The sequence below is a fragment of the Petaurus breviceps genome, unplaced genomic scaffold (genome assembly GCF_028583685.1).
Source record: "Petaurus breviceps papuanus isolate PSGF00001 unplaced genomic scaffold, PetGlider_PUasm1.0 90734, whole genome shotgun sequence".
In the NCBI taxonomy this organism is placed as follows: domain Eukaryota; kingdom Metazoa; phylum Chordata; class Mammalia; order Diprotodontia; family Petauridae; genus Petaurus; species Petaurus breviceps.
Genome location: NW_027187327.1, coordinates 378625 through 394504, shown reverse-complemented (window position 1 = coordinate 394504; position 15880 = coordinate 378625). Strand labels below are relative to the sequence as shown.

At 38.0% G+C, this 15880-nt stretch overlaps 1 long non-coding RNA gene across 1 annotated transcript in view; it reads right to left on the bottom strand.

Annotated features, from left to right (window-relative positions):
• Positions 1-10963: 10963 nt before the first annotated feature.
• The window catches only part of LOC138145291 (uncharacterized), a 171336-nt gene continuing 166419 nt past the window's right edge, over positions 10964-15880 (bottom strand). The window contains exon 3 of the long non-coding RNA XR_011164173.1: positions 10964-11874. This is a non-coding gene — a long non-coding RNA (uncharacterized lncRNA). The remainder of the gene's footprint in view (positions 11875-15880) is intronic.

Below are 15880 nucleotides of genomic sequence, written 5' to 3'. Positions count from 1 at the left end.
TGATTACTAAAGAGCAAATTCCTCTGTTTTGCTTTCCACTGTCTTATCCCCATGCACTCCAATCAATCAATGAATAAATATTTATTAAGCACCTACTATGTGCCAAGCACCACTAAGTCCTAGAGATGCAAAAACAAAGGAAAAAGAATAGTCCCTGCCCTCAAGGAGCTTACACTGGGGGAGACAGTATACAAACGAATATATACTAAGTAGCTATATTCAGGATAAAGAAAAAATAATTAATTTAGGGAAGGCATCATAATTAGATATATATAACTTTTCCTATAGAAAGTTGATTTTAGTTAAGACTTGAAGCCAGAGTAATATATGTTTATTGATTGATTGATTGATTCAACCCTACACATAACATCTCACTCCATATCTTCCTGCCCCTTTCACCATTCCCTTTGGAATTTCTGCTTTATAATTAATTTCCTTCATTATATAGATATAAATATATGGTATAGCCCAGGAATAGCATGGTACTACCGGCCCCAACTCTTGCTTTTTGCACCGACTGACTCACCCCAATTTGTGCTTTCAGGTCTGAGATTCCCAAAGAGGTGCCATCACCACAAGCTACAACTCATTACTTTCTTTCAGGGTCTTAGAAGGTAACCTCCTTATGTGGAGGATATAGTCCTATTATTCACCACTGTGGTTCCTGAATCCTCACCAATTTTCCCCCCTTTTATATAAAATCAGTCACTATAATACCATTAACTTTTAAATATAAATATATTTATATTATATAATATATAAATAAATATAAAACTTTTGCTAAAAGATAAAAGAAAACAATGATAATGTTTACTCCTTGCAAGGTAAGAACAAGGATAATCAACAATTTCTGCAAGATGACTGCCTCCATGGAAGACTGACAGCCCAGGTGCTCCAGCAAAACCATGAAGTTGGCATCAGACTGAAAGGTGATCAAGAAATCATATTAAATGATATCTTCTACCTAAAACTTCATAGAAAGTCAGCCAGAGTCTGTGGACAATAGGAAAAGGACCCCTCACAGGCACAGTGAGTACCTGTGTGACCAAAGACAGGCCACATGCAATATGGAAAGTTCTGTGCCTGAAGACAGCAAGAAAAGAATACTCCCCTGAGAAAGCTCAAGGACAGTCAGAAAGACCCAGGGTTTGGATTTTGGAAGTCCTGTAAATGACAGCAGGCATCAATACAGAAAATAGCACAGAACCAATCAGCTGGACACTACTATACCAGGTCCAGGGGTTCAAAGGTCTACAGTGCTTTGTCCTGAAATGCCAGAGATGGTCCTGAAGATCCAGCAATTTAAACTCAAAAGATCTTGGAGGCTGGAACCCCAGGTGTGAAGGGCAACACAGAAACCCAGGAGACCCAGGACAAGACCAAGCAGATGCCTCTCTTCCAATCAGCAAGATCTCAACAAAGCAGGTGAAGGGATTCCATTTCTGGGACAAGATTTGCCACTTCCTCTTCTAAGCTAATTCTCTCCTCCCAACTTTTTCCTTAAAAGCTTTTATTTAATTTTTAGCTCGCTCTTAATTTCTTCCAACTATTCACATAATCCCTATAGAAAATCAATATTTCCTTTTACTCTCTGCTTACAGTTGTTATGGAGGTAAATTAGAAAAAATGCTTGGATTTGGGTTTGGGTTTTTGGTTTTGTTTTGGTTTGGTTTACTGTTCTCTCCAGCTTAAGTTCCTGAATTAGGGCATGAGGCTCAACCCCTGCTCTAAATTGGGTGGAATCTGTTTACCTTTCTCCTACTTTCCTTCAGTAACACTTCACAGCCTGGTACTTCCCAGGTCTCTTGTTTGTTGCTCTTTCTGGAAGGGGACCAATGAATGACATCATGAAGGTGATGTCTTGACTTGCAAGTGAATTGAATGTAAGTGAGGCAGGACCAACCTCACTCTGTCTTCCAGAGTCATCAGAGCCCAGTGGCAAGACATAGGTCAGAAGAACTGGTGATGGATGGGTCTTGGATGCAGTGGGAGTCCTTGGTCTTTTCTTTTTTTTGATACAAATAAGAGTGTGAAAAATATAAAGGGAGAGGCTTCAACTGATTTTGACAGTGGGAATTACAAAACTTGGAGATGACTGGCATAGAAACAGTGAAATAATGGGCACATGAACAGGGGGCAAAGGGTCATCTCATTTTGATTGTTGGAATATTGACTATGCCATTTAACCTAGTCTGAATCTACCTAATTTTGTTATCATCTGGTCTTCATCTCTCTCTCTCTCTACTTTTTCCACAAGAATAGCATGAAACACTCTATTAAGTACTTTGCTAACATAATGGTAAACTATATCTAAAGCATTCCCTTGATCTACTCATTTAATGACCCTGACAAAAAATAAAAGAGGAGAAAATAAGCTTTGTTATGGACTGTTCCTGATAAAGACATGCCAATTCTTTGTAATAGGAAATAATGCTGGTAAAGTATTGTGAAGGGCCTTGAATATCAGAAGCTGGAGTTAATATTTTATTTGGTAAACAGTGGGGAATCACTGAAGGTATACAAGTGTAGGAGTGACATAGAGCAGTCCATTAAGAAAATTAGGGTACATTAAGTAGTGGTAGGAAGGATGGAGTAAAGATTGGAGACACTGGAAAAACATGTTATTACAAAAGTGTAAGTGAGGTGAAAAGAAACGAGAGGCTGAATTCATATGGTGGGACCATCCATAAATCCAAGGCAAAACGACTAATTTCCATTTCCTTGCAGTACATGAAGGACCAACAAACGATTATCTTCCTTTATGGCCTCCTGCCCCTCTCCCCACAATTAAGCTTGAGATAATCAACTTAGATTCAAGAGTTCTACTCATCTTTAGGACTTTTCTCTAGGCCTTAGTCCAAAATCTCTATTAAGTGAGTTTAATAAGTCTGTTTGGAGCTATTGCCAGGTGTCAGAACCAGCAAATATATGTCAAGAAAGTTCTTCAAATGTGTAATATCAAGAGGACTGGACCCACAAAGAGCTTATTGAAATAGGGAATGTGGACATGACAGGTTGTGACAGTTTCTCCCAAGCTATTACAGTCTGACATTTCAAGGCTCCTTTGGAGAATTTGTTCAAATCCTGGACTGCTGACCTCATCAGCTTGCGGGGCTCTCGATTCATGAAACCAAATGCCACAAATACACTCTAAGACCATAACAATGGTCACCTCCTCTCCCATCCAGCTGTATCTCAAGCTCTCTGTCATGACTGAAGTCTGCTTTCTGAGCACCTACATATCAAGGACACGGAGCCTACAAAGAGGGAGCATTGCTGAGAGAAGCTTTGGTTTCTGGAGATAATTTCTATTCTTACTCAGGATGACTTCGAAAAAAATGTGCTCATTCTTTATCACACCCTCGTTCTCTTTTGGGGAGCTTGATTCTCCTGGGAATGATTCTGTCCTGAGCCCCAAGGGGCACTGGGTTATTTCATCTGACGACCTGGTTCCTTCACTCTTCTCCTTGCCACACTTGCTGTAGCCAAGATAAGCTCTGGGTAGCAAACAGTCCTTTTCACACCATGCACACTTCCTATGTGTCTTGGAGAAGAGAAGAAAGGTTATACATAGACTGAGGGGAGCTGAGGTTACACTCCAGAACACAGTGGAATCACGCATTCCTCAGTCCCATGCTTAGTCAGTGGACCTATACACACATAGTTTAACTACGTATACTTGTTGTTTAGTTGTTTTCAGTTGTGTCCAACTCCTTATGACCCTATTTGGGATTTTCTTGGCAAAGACACTGGAGTGATTTACCACTTCTTTCTCCAGCTCATTTTACAGATGAGAAAACTGAGGCAAACAGGGCTTCTAATTCCTCATTTTACAGATAAGGAAAGTGACATAGAGAGGTTACATGGCCACTACCTCTTTTCTGGCTTCCCCCAGAGTTCCAGAAGCCTGCCTATCCTTCAGCTTCACTTTCACCCCAGAATTCACGAATTGTTAAGGGATCAGCGGCTCCCTCTGATTGGATGGCTCTTCTCAGAAACTCCAGTTAAAAGTACCCAGGTCAGTCAAGTTTCATTGCTCTCCAGTTTGCATTCCTTTTTTCTATCATGCCTCTGTAGGGAGGGGTCACAAGGAGGAGGAGGAGGAGGAGCATTTGTCTCCCCTGTAACCTTTGTCAGCTTTTTTTATATATTGCCTTTTCCTATTAATATCTAAGTTCTTTGAGGGCAGGGACTGTCTTTCTTTCTGCTTATATTTATAGTCCATGAATTAGCTCAGTGCCTGGCCCGTATAAGTGCTTAATAATGCTTGCTGACTGATTGACTAATTACCTCTCCATCAAAACATACCTTAGCTTCCTGATGCACTCCTGCTTAAAGGTCAACCTTCCTGCTTCCTTCTAAGTTAGTTCCTGTAAACTCACTCTTGGCACTCTTCACCAAAAGAGCAATGAAGAAAGCTTTAGTTCAAATGTGCCTTAATTTTTAACAACTCAAAGCCCCTTTCCTCTTTTCAAATACCATATTATCATTCAAAATATTTACTTACTGATTTTGTTGCTGTTGTTCATCCTTCATTCTCAAAAAGGACCAATGATACCAAGAGGGTGATGTCTTAACTTGTAAGTAAATTGGATTTGAGTGAGGCAGAGCTGTGCAAAGTCATCAGCTTCACTCTCTCCTCCAAGGTCATCGGAGACCAGTGACAGGACAACGAGCTATGCCCCCCTACTGAATTTAAGTCAAGTTACTATTGAGCAAATACTATGTGTCAGATATCACATTAGACACTGAGGATACAATCAACCTTCAAGCCTTCAAAAAGCTTGTATTCTCTTAAGTAGTCACCTTAGGAAGACATACTCTAAATGCTATTCAAAGTTAAGGGAACAGATAGTCTCCTGATCTCTAAGGATATATGTTCTAAGACAGCCAACACTGATGACAACTGTATTAATTCAGAACATAAAGATCAATGAACAAGCATTGAATACCAATTAAATATCACTTCCAAAGTTCTGTCATGTACTCAACTACTTCTACCTTTGCAGACTGCATCCCCTCTGAGACTTAGTGAAAGGTCTTCATGAGTTGCTATGCCCACCCACCCCACCCCCATAACCACTCTGTGGCCAGCCTTCTGAAGATGAGCCTCTTTGTAGGGAGGATGAGCTGGTCCTTGGATGACAAATGCAGAGTATGCCACCTTTCTCATACTTTTCCATCATATATAAAGATAGACTTCAATAGCTATTTGAGTCACAGAAGGTAATAAGATTCTTGAAATGCTAGGACTATGGAGATATTCCAAGCGCAGCAAGAGATTGGGGACAAAGCTTAGAACCAAGAATAGAATATTGGACAAAATAGACCTTCACCAAACTTGCCTAGAAGAAAGAAAGGATAGAGTCCAAGTAATAGGAAGAGACTTAGGAATAGTCCGTTCAGAGAGACCTGGTAGAGAGATTTTAAACAGAAGTCAAAGTTCTTTAAACTAATCCGAAGAAAATTAGTACGTTATTGTCTGCTAATAATTTTAAAATCTGTTGTAGAAGATAAAGTTCTTTAAAATCTGATAAAAGAAGAAAATTCCAACAATCATTGCTAGGAGCCACTGAATCAAAAACAGCTAATATTCAGGAAGTCTGTTGCTGAACCTGATCAGAGGATGCTACTGAAAAGAGAAAGACAGAAGAGAAGGTCAAAACATATGTCTTCCTTCCCTTCACTTTCTTCCCACTGGTAGCTGTCAGGCCCCCTTTCTAGCCAGGAGCCGTCACCTGTATCTATCCTCTCAATCCTGCCCTCCTTTGATCTAAAATTAGTCTCTATCTAGAGGACATTAAAACTTAATGTAGGGGCAGCCAGGTAGCACAGCGAGTAAGAGCACCCGCTCCAGTGTTGAGAAGACCTGGAGATCGAATCCTGGGCTCAGACACTTAGCACCCACCCAGAAACACCTGGCCGTGTAACCTTGAGCAAGTTACTTAACCCCAATTGCTTAGGGGCGGCCAGGTGGCTCAGAGAGTAAGAGCACCGGCTCCAGTGTCAGGATGACCTGGATCAAATCTGGGCTCAGATACTCAGCACCACACCCAGAAATAACTGGCTGTGTAACCTTGAGCAAGTTACTTAACCCTGATTGCTTAAAAAAAAAAAAAAACTTAATGTAAAAATCTACTATGGTAATTATTTTATCCTTATATAGATATTTAATCATTAACTATGGTATAACATTCACACAATAAAATAATTTAACTAGATTCAATATTTATTAAACCCCTCCAATGTGAAAGGCTTCTGACATTGTATACTGTTTGTGTGACACTAAACTAGTCATTATTACCCTTTGGTGTGCCAAACAACTCTGTAAAACTGCAAATTGCAGAGTGGTTGCCAGTCTTCATTGGTAAAGACAGTTTCCTCATTGAGAATGAAATCATCAGTGAAATCACAGATCTAGTTCCCCACCCCCAAAAAAAAACATGCAAGACACTTTGGGTACAAATATAAAACAAAAAAAAAAAAAAAACCCTGCCCTCAAAAAGCTTACAATTTACTATTGCTATAAACAAACAAACAAAAAAATGACCCTGAATTTTAACTCATATTTATTTCATTATAATTTCCCAATCAATTTTCTCAATCTATTCCCCATAGCTACATCTTGTTTCCACCACCTCTACCCCATTTTTCCAATCTATTCTCTATAGCAGCAGCTTCCTTCTACTATTTTTATCCCATCAGCCCTACTTTAAAAAAAAGTCCTCTGAACAGCCCCTGGATCCCATAGCCTTGCTATTGCTACTATCTTGATCTCATCACCAACCTCCACAAAGACCAAGAATAATGAACAGAGGTCCCCAACATATGATATACAGGCTTTTGTTTTAAGGAAGCTGCATAGCCTTCTGGAAACTCCCTAAAATAAACTGCTACTAAGACTAAAATTCCCAGAGTACATAGCTGTGATACTGCTACATGTGAAACTGTTCAGCATATCATAGATTTGCAGACCATCTAAACTCCCTTTTATCAAAGGTTTTTGATTCCTTCCTATGAGGGACTTTTCTCCATACAAAACACACCTTCGGTTTATAATCTAGATCAATAGATAAAGAGGATTCAATACATAAAATTTCACTCAGCACACATCAGAAATAGATAATTTGGAAATTACTTATATATCATTTTTATTCAAAGATGACATGACTAAGGTTCCCTAAGTATAATAAAAAAGCATTTTCTGCTATATTAAAACAATCCCAAGGTCCTCTACAATACACAAAATTAAAATTAAAGTGAAGAAAAACATGGACAGATAAATACTTCTCTGAACCTGGGAGGGTGGGGGGGAGGGTGAAGTTTGCTTTGGATTTGATTTGGGGAATAGATAAAGTTTCCAGTTAGTTCTTAATCTTTTCCTTCCCTAATTGTAACATTTATGGAGATGGACATGAGCTTGAATGATTGAGTGAAATCAGACAAGTTGAACATCGTAGGTCCAATAATTAATACCTTGTCAAATAAGAAGATACTGGGGCACTCAAGAGGAAAAACCCAGGAGTAATTATACAATGGCCAGGTTAGTGCTTAGTAAGTGACAATGACTTATGGAATCGAGGATTCTGACATTACCTGTCAAGATCGATTTATGATGGAAATGACTCATATACCCTTCTAGTTATAAGATCAAGTGCATGTCCTCTGCCCAGGGAATTCTTACCTTCTCTGGCAGACTGATGGATTCAATATCTAATTATCATGATGACAAATTACACATAAGCTATCACCTATTGCTTGCCTCCTAAGTAATGTGTTATATTGCCCATCACTAATATTCACCTTTATCCTCTGGAGGATTCAAGTACCAGAGAATAGTGCTTCTGGATTAGAGGGTCAGAGCTCCCTTGAAAAGGTCCACTGTGTCATCAAAATTCTTTTAAAAAGCAATCACACTTCAGGCTGATAGCAAAGGATGCTTCTCCCCTTAATGACCCAAAAACCCGCTTCCTAATTTAGTGGAAAGAATGAGACTAATTCTTCTGCTACATTCTCATTAGCACCTAGACCTCTGATTTCAGTGATATTATAGTAATAACTAGCATTTATATTGTACTTTACAAATATTATCTCATTTCATCCTCACAGCAACCCTGAGAGGTATGTGCTATCATCATCTCCATTTTACAGATAAGTAAACTGAGTCAGGGAGTGGTTAAGTGATTTGTCTAGAGTCACAAAGCTGATAAGTGTCTGAGAAATTATGTGAATTCTGGTCTCCTTGACTCTGAACCCAGCATTCTATCCACTATGCCACCTAGCTGCTTCAGCTGCCAGGTAAGGGAATGCCTTCCATCATTTCAGGTTGGTACCTTCTCTGAAATTTAAAATCTTAGAGAGCTATCTAGAGCAGAAGTATCAAATATGCTGCCACACATAGCCCACAACACTCCAGAATGCCAAACCAGATTGAAATATAATTAGGAATTATTTAACAAAATGAATAAAAGTGGAAATGTTGTTCAATCACATCTGACTCTTTGTGACCCCATTTGTGGTTTTCTTTACAAAGATACTACAGGAGTTTGCCATTTCCTTCTTTGGCTCATTTTACAGAACAGGAAACTGAGGTAAACAGAGTTAAGTGACTTGCCCAGGATCACATAGCTAGTAAGTGTCTGAGGCCAGATTTAAACTCAAGAAAATGAGTCATCCTAAGTCCAGGCCTACTACTCTACCTAACTGCCCCCCAAAATGTAATACAACATAGATAACGTTAATTTGTGGTTTTCTAATTCAATATGAAGCCACCCATTTGAGTCTGACACCACTGACCTAGAGCATTTAAAGGGTAAATAGCTTGTAAAGAATTCCTTTGATAACTTATATTTACATAGGGTTTCAGGGCTTAAAAACTCTTCACATCTGATCACAAAATGAGACAGACAACAAGCATTTATTATGTGCCTACTATGTTCCAGGACACAAAGAAAGGTAAAAGGCAGTCCTTAATCCCAAACAGATCCCAGTCATTAGACTGGCTATGAAGCCTGAGAACAGCTGTGTCCAACATTTGTACAGGATAAACTGGAGATAATGCATAAAGAAGGGCGCTAGCATTAAGGGGGATCTGGAAAGCAAGACTGTAACTACCTGATTTGAAACATGTAGTAATAGCTAACACTTATATGCAAAGCATTTGACATGCAGCATCATATTTGATCTTCCAGAAAATGCCTGTGAGGTAAGTGCTAATGTTGTCCCATTTTATAGGTGAGAAAACAGGGGCTGAGAGAGGTTGTGTCTTCCCCAAGGTCAAACATTATCTAAAGGGAGATTCAAACTCAGGTCCTTCTAAGTGAGTGCAGCACTCTATTCACTCTGCTAAGACTTTCATTCCAGATAGGTTAAGGGATTGTGGATGCAATCAAGTACAACTCCCTCATTTTATCAATGAAGAAATTGAGGCCCAGGTCACAGGTGGTAAGCATCTGAGGAGGGATTAAAATCTCATTCTTCTGGACCTCCAGTCCAGTGTGCTATCCACTATCCCACATTGGAGAAGTAGCTGCTGTTACTGTGGAAAGAAAAAGTATAATGGAAGGATTTCAGATACTCTAGCAGATTGATGGGGTAGAAAGTCTCTGTAGAATGTTTCATGTTGTGTCTCTCAAATCACACCACTTAGGAAGATGCTTACTAAAGTAGCCTACTTAATATTTTTATTAATAACTTAGACAATGAGGCCATATTTACAGATACAGTTTACTCAGGGAGACATGTTAAAAGTAACAAAAGGCAAAAAAAATAGGATTTGACAGATTAGACCCCCCCAAAAAAGATAACATTAAATAGGCACACAGTTATATATTCAGAGCCCCAAGTAAAATTGCATTGTATAGTTTAGTGGGGATAACTGGTTAAATCATTAGCTCCAGGTCCTAGCTCTGTCACTAACTAGCTACATGACACTGAACAGGTCATTTATTCTATTTGGGTCTCAGTTTCTTTATATATAAAATGATTGGATTAAATTAAAGGAAGTTGTGACTCCTAAGGTCTTTTACAACTCTTGCCTTCTGTGATTCTGTGTGTATTGAAAAAAAAGATGTGAGGACCACATTAAATTCCAAGTCAGGGAAGAGTTTCTTATTTTTTTTTAGTAATTTACATAAATTATTCTCATTTAATATTCAAACTCTATAACATAGGTGGACTTGATATTATTACTCAATGTTCTAATGAGAATTTATTAATTTCATTGATTCGGAAATTCCTTCCAATAATACAGATCACAGTTTATCTATGTCTATACATTTTGTGCAACTTTTGCATGTCTTTCCATTAGTTCACCATAGAAAGTCAATCCAACATTGTTTTGTTGAGTCATTTCAGTCACATCCGATTTTTCATGATCCCATTTGAGGTTTTCTTTATAGAAATCCTGGAGTGGTTTACCATCTCCTTCTCCAGCTCATTTTACAGATGAGGAACTGAAGCAAGCAGGGTTAGTTAAATGACTTGCCTAGGGCCACACAGCTAGTAGGTCTCTGAGGGCAGATTGAATTTATGAAGATGAGTCTCCATGATTCCAAATGGAGGACTCTATCCAGTGAAACACTTTGTATATCTATATCTATTGTTTCATTCTTACAATAAGACCAGCTCATCTTCTCTTCCTGTCACCCAGTTCCTTAATGACATCTTTTATTCCTGTTCTCCAGAATACCTCATTGCTTATGTGTTGCAACCCACTCACCCTCACCATACAACTCTCCATTGCCCTTACTATGACACTTATTCTTAATTCTTTGACTGTAGTTGTTTTCTATGTCTATCTGCCATATAGCAATACTGATAGAATGTTAGCCATTAAAAAAAAAATAACAGACCTTTGCTTCACTGGAAAGATTGGGGTTGGCAAAGCAGCTTTATGTTTTCCCAGACAACCTAACCTGTTCCTCTGCTCAAATCAAGGTTCAACCCTTTATCCTCTGTATTATCTGTGCCAGATTTACAGAGTGATAGAGAGCCCTACAGGGTATGTGTCTAAATTCATGTTGTAATCTGGGCAATAGATACCTCATCCACTTGATCTTTCCTATATGCCTGAACAGGCCAATTTTTAAATGCAGTTGCAGATCTCTCCTAACAGGCTATCCAACATTTTTGGGCTTGTACAATTAGCAATGTGATACAAAGACAGGCACATCACGAGAACCTCACTGTCCACAGGGAAGCTCTCTTTACCCCAGACTACACTGGATCTCTTCCATCACTGTGGCAAATATCTCTGGCATGTATCCATCTCCTTGTTTTATGCCTCATTTTCCAAGGATTCTTGAAAAATGTTCACAAATGGATGAGACATATTGCTGAAAAGATTGTTGTAGGGGGTGTTTCATTTTAATGAATTAACGTTTGCATTATCAAGTATTTTTGTAATCAACAATGCCAAAAAGGCACAACGAAATCTTATATTCTCCACATATTTCAGTTCATTGTGAAATAATAAAGATTTCACCCATTTTTAGAAATCACTTAGGAAAGCCTATTTGTTTCTAGCAATAGCTTTATTGATGATAATCTCAATTTACGGATCAATGACTCATAAGAAAGGAGTATCAGAAGAGTCGGCCTATAGCACAGGAGCAATTAATGTTCCTTCAGTCACTTTTTTTCATTCTTAATGAAGTCTGAGATTTCTTCCCCGCCTTTGGTATATTCACTTCCTTCAGATGTCAGTCTTTTCTATCGGTCCCTCAATGCCCTCACAAATCACCTCCAGCATATCTCTTTTATATCCACATAGTCCGATCCAGTTGCTTTTTTCTCTTCGGTGCCATTTCTGCCTTCTCTATAGATGCATCTGGGTCTGTGATATTAGAATCCAAATGTAGAGGTTTCACTGTCCTTGAGAGAAAAAGAAGTTTGTTAAAGTATTTTTTTTTTTTGCAAATCTTTTCCATTTTTTTTTTTAATTTTAAGTTTTTCTTCCATTTCCATCCTAGAAAAGTTTTTGGATAACTTTACTTGGTTATCATAACAAGCTTTCTTTAAATTGATTTTATCCTCTACTGTTACCCTTTGCTTTATGGAATGATACTGCTCATAATTGTCCATCATCGCTCTTTGTAAGATTTTACAGATGAGTTTATGAGCTAACCTGATGTTGCCTTTGGCAGCTATTTCTCTCTATTTGGCAGGTAATATGTTTGCTTACCAAAGTACTTTCTTGACTTTTGTATTTGGCAATTAATTCTCATTGATTAAGCTTCTGAATAGAAGTACTATAGTCTGTGCTATCATTACTGTTACTCATTTTCCATTTTTTATTTTGGATTATTTAGCTCAGGATTAAGATGTTTAAATTTTATGTCGCATTTATCATTATTATTCATTCCTCTTATTTTTCTTTTTGTTTTGTTTTTGGTTTATTGGTTGTTTGATTTTTTTTTTACTGATTCTGATCTTGTTTCCTATGAAGCAATAGTCTGACAATGCATAGGTGGTTAACTCAGGAAAAAATTCATCATCAGGAATGAATCTTGGGGCAGCTAGGTGGCACAGTGAATAGAGCACCAGCCCTGGAGTCAGAAGTACCTAAGTTCAAATCCAGCCTTGGACACTTGATCACACTTACTAGCTGTGTGACCTTGGGCAAGTCACTTAACCCCAATTGCCTTGCCTACCCCCTCCAAAAAAAAAAGAATAAACTGTTTATTATTTGAAACAATACAATATATTTTTATTATGTTATTTGGTGTTCATCACATCCAGTGATTACCAATTTTTTTTCAAAGAAAGTGTTCAGGCTTTAGGAGTGAGATTTCTATGTAACTTTATTCCTTTTTTCTGAACCCTGTTTCCCATATATTTCTCCCAGTTCTCACCTTTTGCCATCTGTGCATTGAAATCACCAAGTATCAGAGTACATGTTCATTCAATTTGGATGGTCTTAACAAGTTCATAGAATTTCTCTACAATTTCACTCTCAGCAACTGATGTCAATGCATAAGCTATAATTATTTCATGGTGGTCTTTTTGCAAATACCTATCATTAGTGCTGCAAGATGTTTTGACCAAATATGCCACAAAATAATGTTTCTCGCTACTTCAGTGCAATCAGTAATCAACTTCTTTCTTTGCTATTCAGCTTCTACAGAAATATACCCATTCATTGGTTATTAGGCAAGGATGTCAAATTTAGTATACTGATATTCAAATTAAAGTTTGTTTATGGTTAAAACCTATGTGAATCTTAGTACCCTTTCACACACCCTGCCATCATCAATGCAGGAGAGGAATGGGGTCATTCAGGACTGACTACCATTGATGAAAAGTTTTCTTTGTTCCCTGAGTTGCTATGGATGCACGCGCGTGCACACACACACGCACACGCACACACACACACACACACACACACACACACACACACCTAGGTGGCCACCCTATTAGTGAGGTACCTCTCTATACTTACTTAGATTGAAATTGTAACTATTGCCAGTGCCATACTCAAAGCATTTTCAACATAGCAGAATATTCCAGTGTTTATGCTCTCCTTGCATAACCTTTTAGAATTTAGGGACACCTTCACACCATGATAACCATCAAAGTAGAATTATGTGGCCATAATGTTATACCTGTTTTATAGATGAGGAAGTGGAGTCTTAGAGAGATTAAGTGACTTCCTCCAGGTCACAGCAATAAAGCCAGGACTCAAACGCAGGTCTTCTGACTCTATGTTCAGTGTTCTTTCCACTGTGCATTATTGCCATTCCTGTAATATTAACTCTTAACAGTAGTTCGATATAGTAATTTTTTTTAGAAAATATTTCTTGCTAGACCTTGCATATTTTTTGAATAATTCTTTTGTAATTGCAGTAATTCTTTCAAGGCAGAGATTTATCTACTCATTGCCTGAGTTAGAGTTAATTTTATATTCTAGAAATATAACTATATGTATCTATGCATCCAAAGACTCTCATAAATTCCATTAAATGAGGAGTTTATAAGACTTTTGGGTTGTAGTCATAACTTTATCTCCTAAAATCTTAAATGTTGTTATGCCTTCATTTTGCAATGTTCTCTGAGGGGCACTATTAGAGCTTTGAAGGAAGGAAATGTTAAACAAGTCAGTTACTTTCATTTGAAGTTTGAGTCTACCTAAAATAACTCAGTCTTCCAATGCAAAATGAGGCCTGATAATTCAATCCTAGCCAGGGAGCATCTAGCCAGCAAATTCACAGCAAGGGGCAGAAATAACAGCAATTAAAGTCATTTCCTTGACATGTAGCTTTGAGATGGCATCTCTAGTCAGTTATGATCCCTACAGACGTCTTCAGTCAAAATGTTCCTTTATTTGGCTCTTGGGCTTAGGCTACTGAGGTTTCAGAGCACTCGTAGCCCAAAGGACAGAAAACCATAATCAAAACTCCAGTAATTGTGCAGTGTGTTGGGATAGCCAGGGGTTAGACAATGGAATCTAGTGGAATTTGAACAGAGTTGAATAAAAACAGTCACTATATCCTTCTCTGTCAACAAAGCCTTGAAATTTGGGATGGGGGGAGGTGACTTTTTTGCACGTGCACACATGCACCCACACATACACACACACACACACACACACACACACACACACTTGCCCTGCTAACTATACCTTCCCAACTCTGACTATGCCTCCACCTCTGGCATAAATCTAACATCTTAAGCTCTGCTAGGATGTCAGAGAGACAAGAACAGAAAAGAAGGGAGAAAGGTCTCACTCAGTATCTGTGTCTCTGGGGATCAATAGATCCTGATATGAAATGAACCTCACAGGCCAGCTAAGTCAAACCTCTCATTTTGTAGATGAAGAAACTGAAGCCCAAAGGAGTTAAGTGACTTACCTAAGGGAAGCGTCAGATTTGGGATTTAAAGCCAAGAACTCTGACTCAAAAGCTAGCCCTCTTTCCTCTCTATCACTAAACCTTCAATCATGCTCTCTTCTTCCCAGAGAAGCCAAGTGCTGCCCCAACCCTCAAACACTTCTTTGTTCATCTAATGCTCATAAAAATAACATATTTCTATAGAACTTTAAGATTAACAAGGTACTTTACTCACAACTACCACATAACACTTTATAATAAGTACAAGTATTATGATACCCATTTGACAGATTAGGAAATAGAAGCTGAGAGAGGTGAAGCATCCTACTCTGAGTCACATTGCTTATAAGGAAAAAAAATGCAATTTTAAAACAAGTTTTCCAATTCCTAGTCCAGTGTTCCTTCCACAATATTGCTTACAAACATGCCATTGTCTCCCATATCCTTAAAAACTCATTACCTGATACATCTATTCTTGATAGCTATTCTCCCATATCTCTCCCCCTCTTTTGTGGCTGAACTCCATGAGAGGGGGGTTTATAATAGGGGCATCCATTTCCTTTATTCTTAGTCTCTCTACACTAGGACTTCCGGCCCACTCATTCAACTGAAGCTGATCCTTCCAAAGTTACTCACAATCTCTTAATTGCCAAGTCTAATGACTTTTCCTCTCAGCCTTTATCTATTTTTTACTTCTTTGTAGCTTTCAACACTGTCAACACCATCTCCTTGATTTTTTCTTTTCTCAAGTTTTTTTCCTAATGTATTCAAGATTACATGGAAAATTAAATAAAACTAATTCAGGGTCTTGGTTGGATTTTGTTCTGTTTGTTGGTTTTAAGATAAAATAGAAAAATGGATACACCATAGAAGAAATAAGGAACAAAAAGGAGGAACTTACTATTTTGTATAAATATAGCACAAAACAAAATCAGCATGTTCAAGAGGGGTATAAATGTATTATTTCCTAATTGGCAGCATCAGTAGGTAACATATTTTAAGGAGTATATATATATATATATATATATATATATATATATATATATATATAT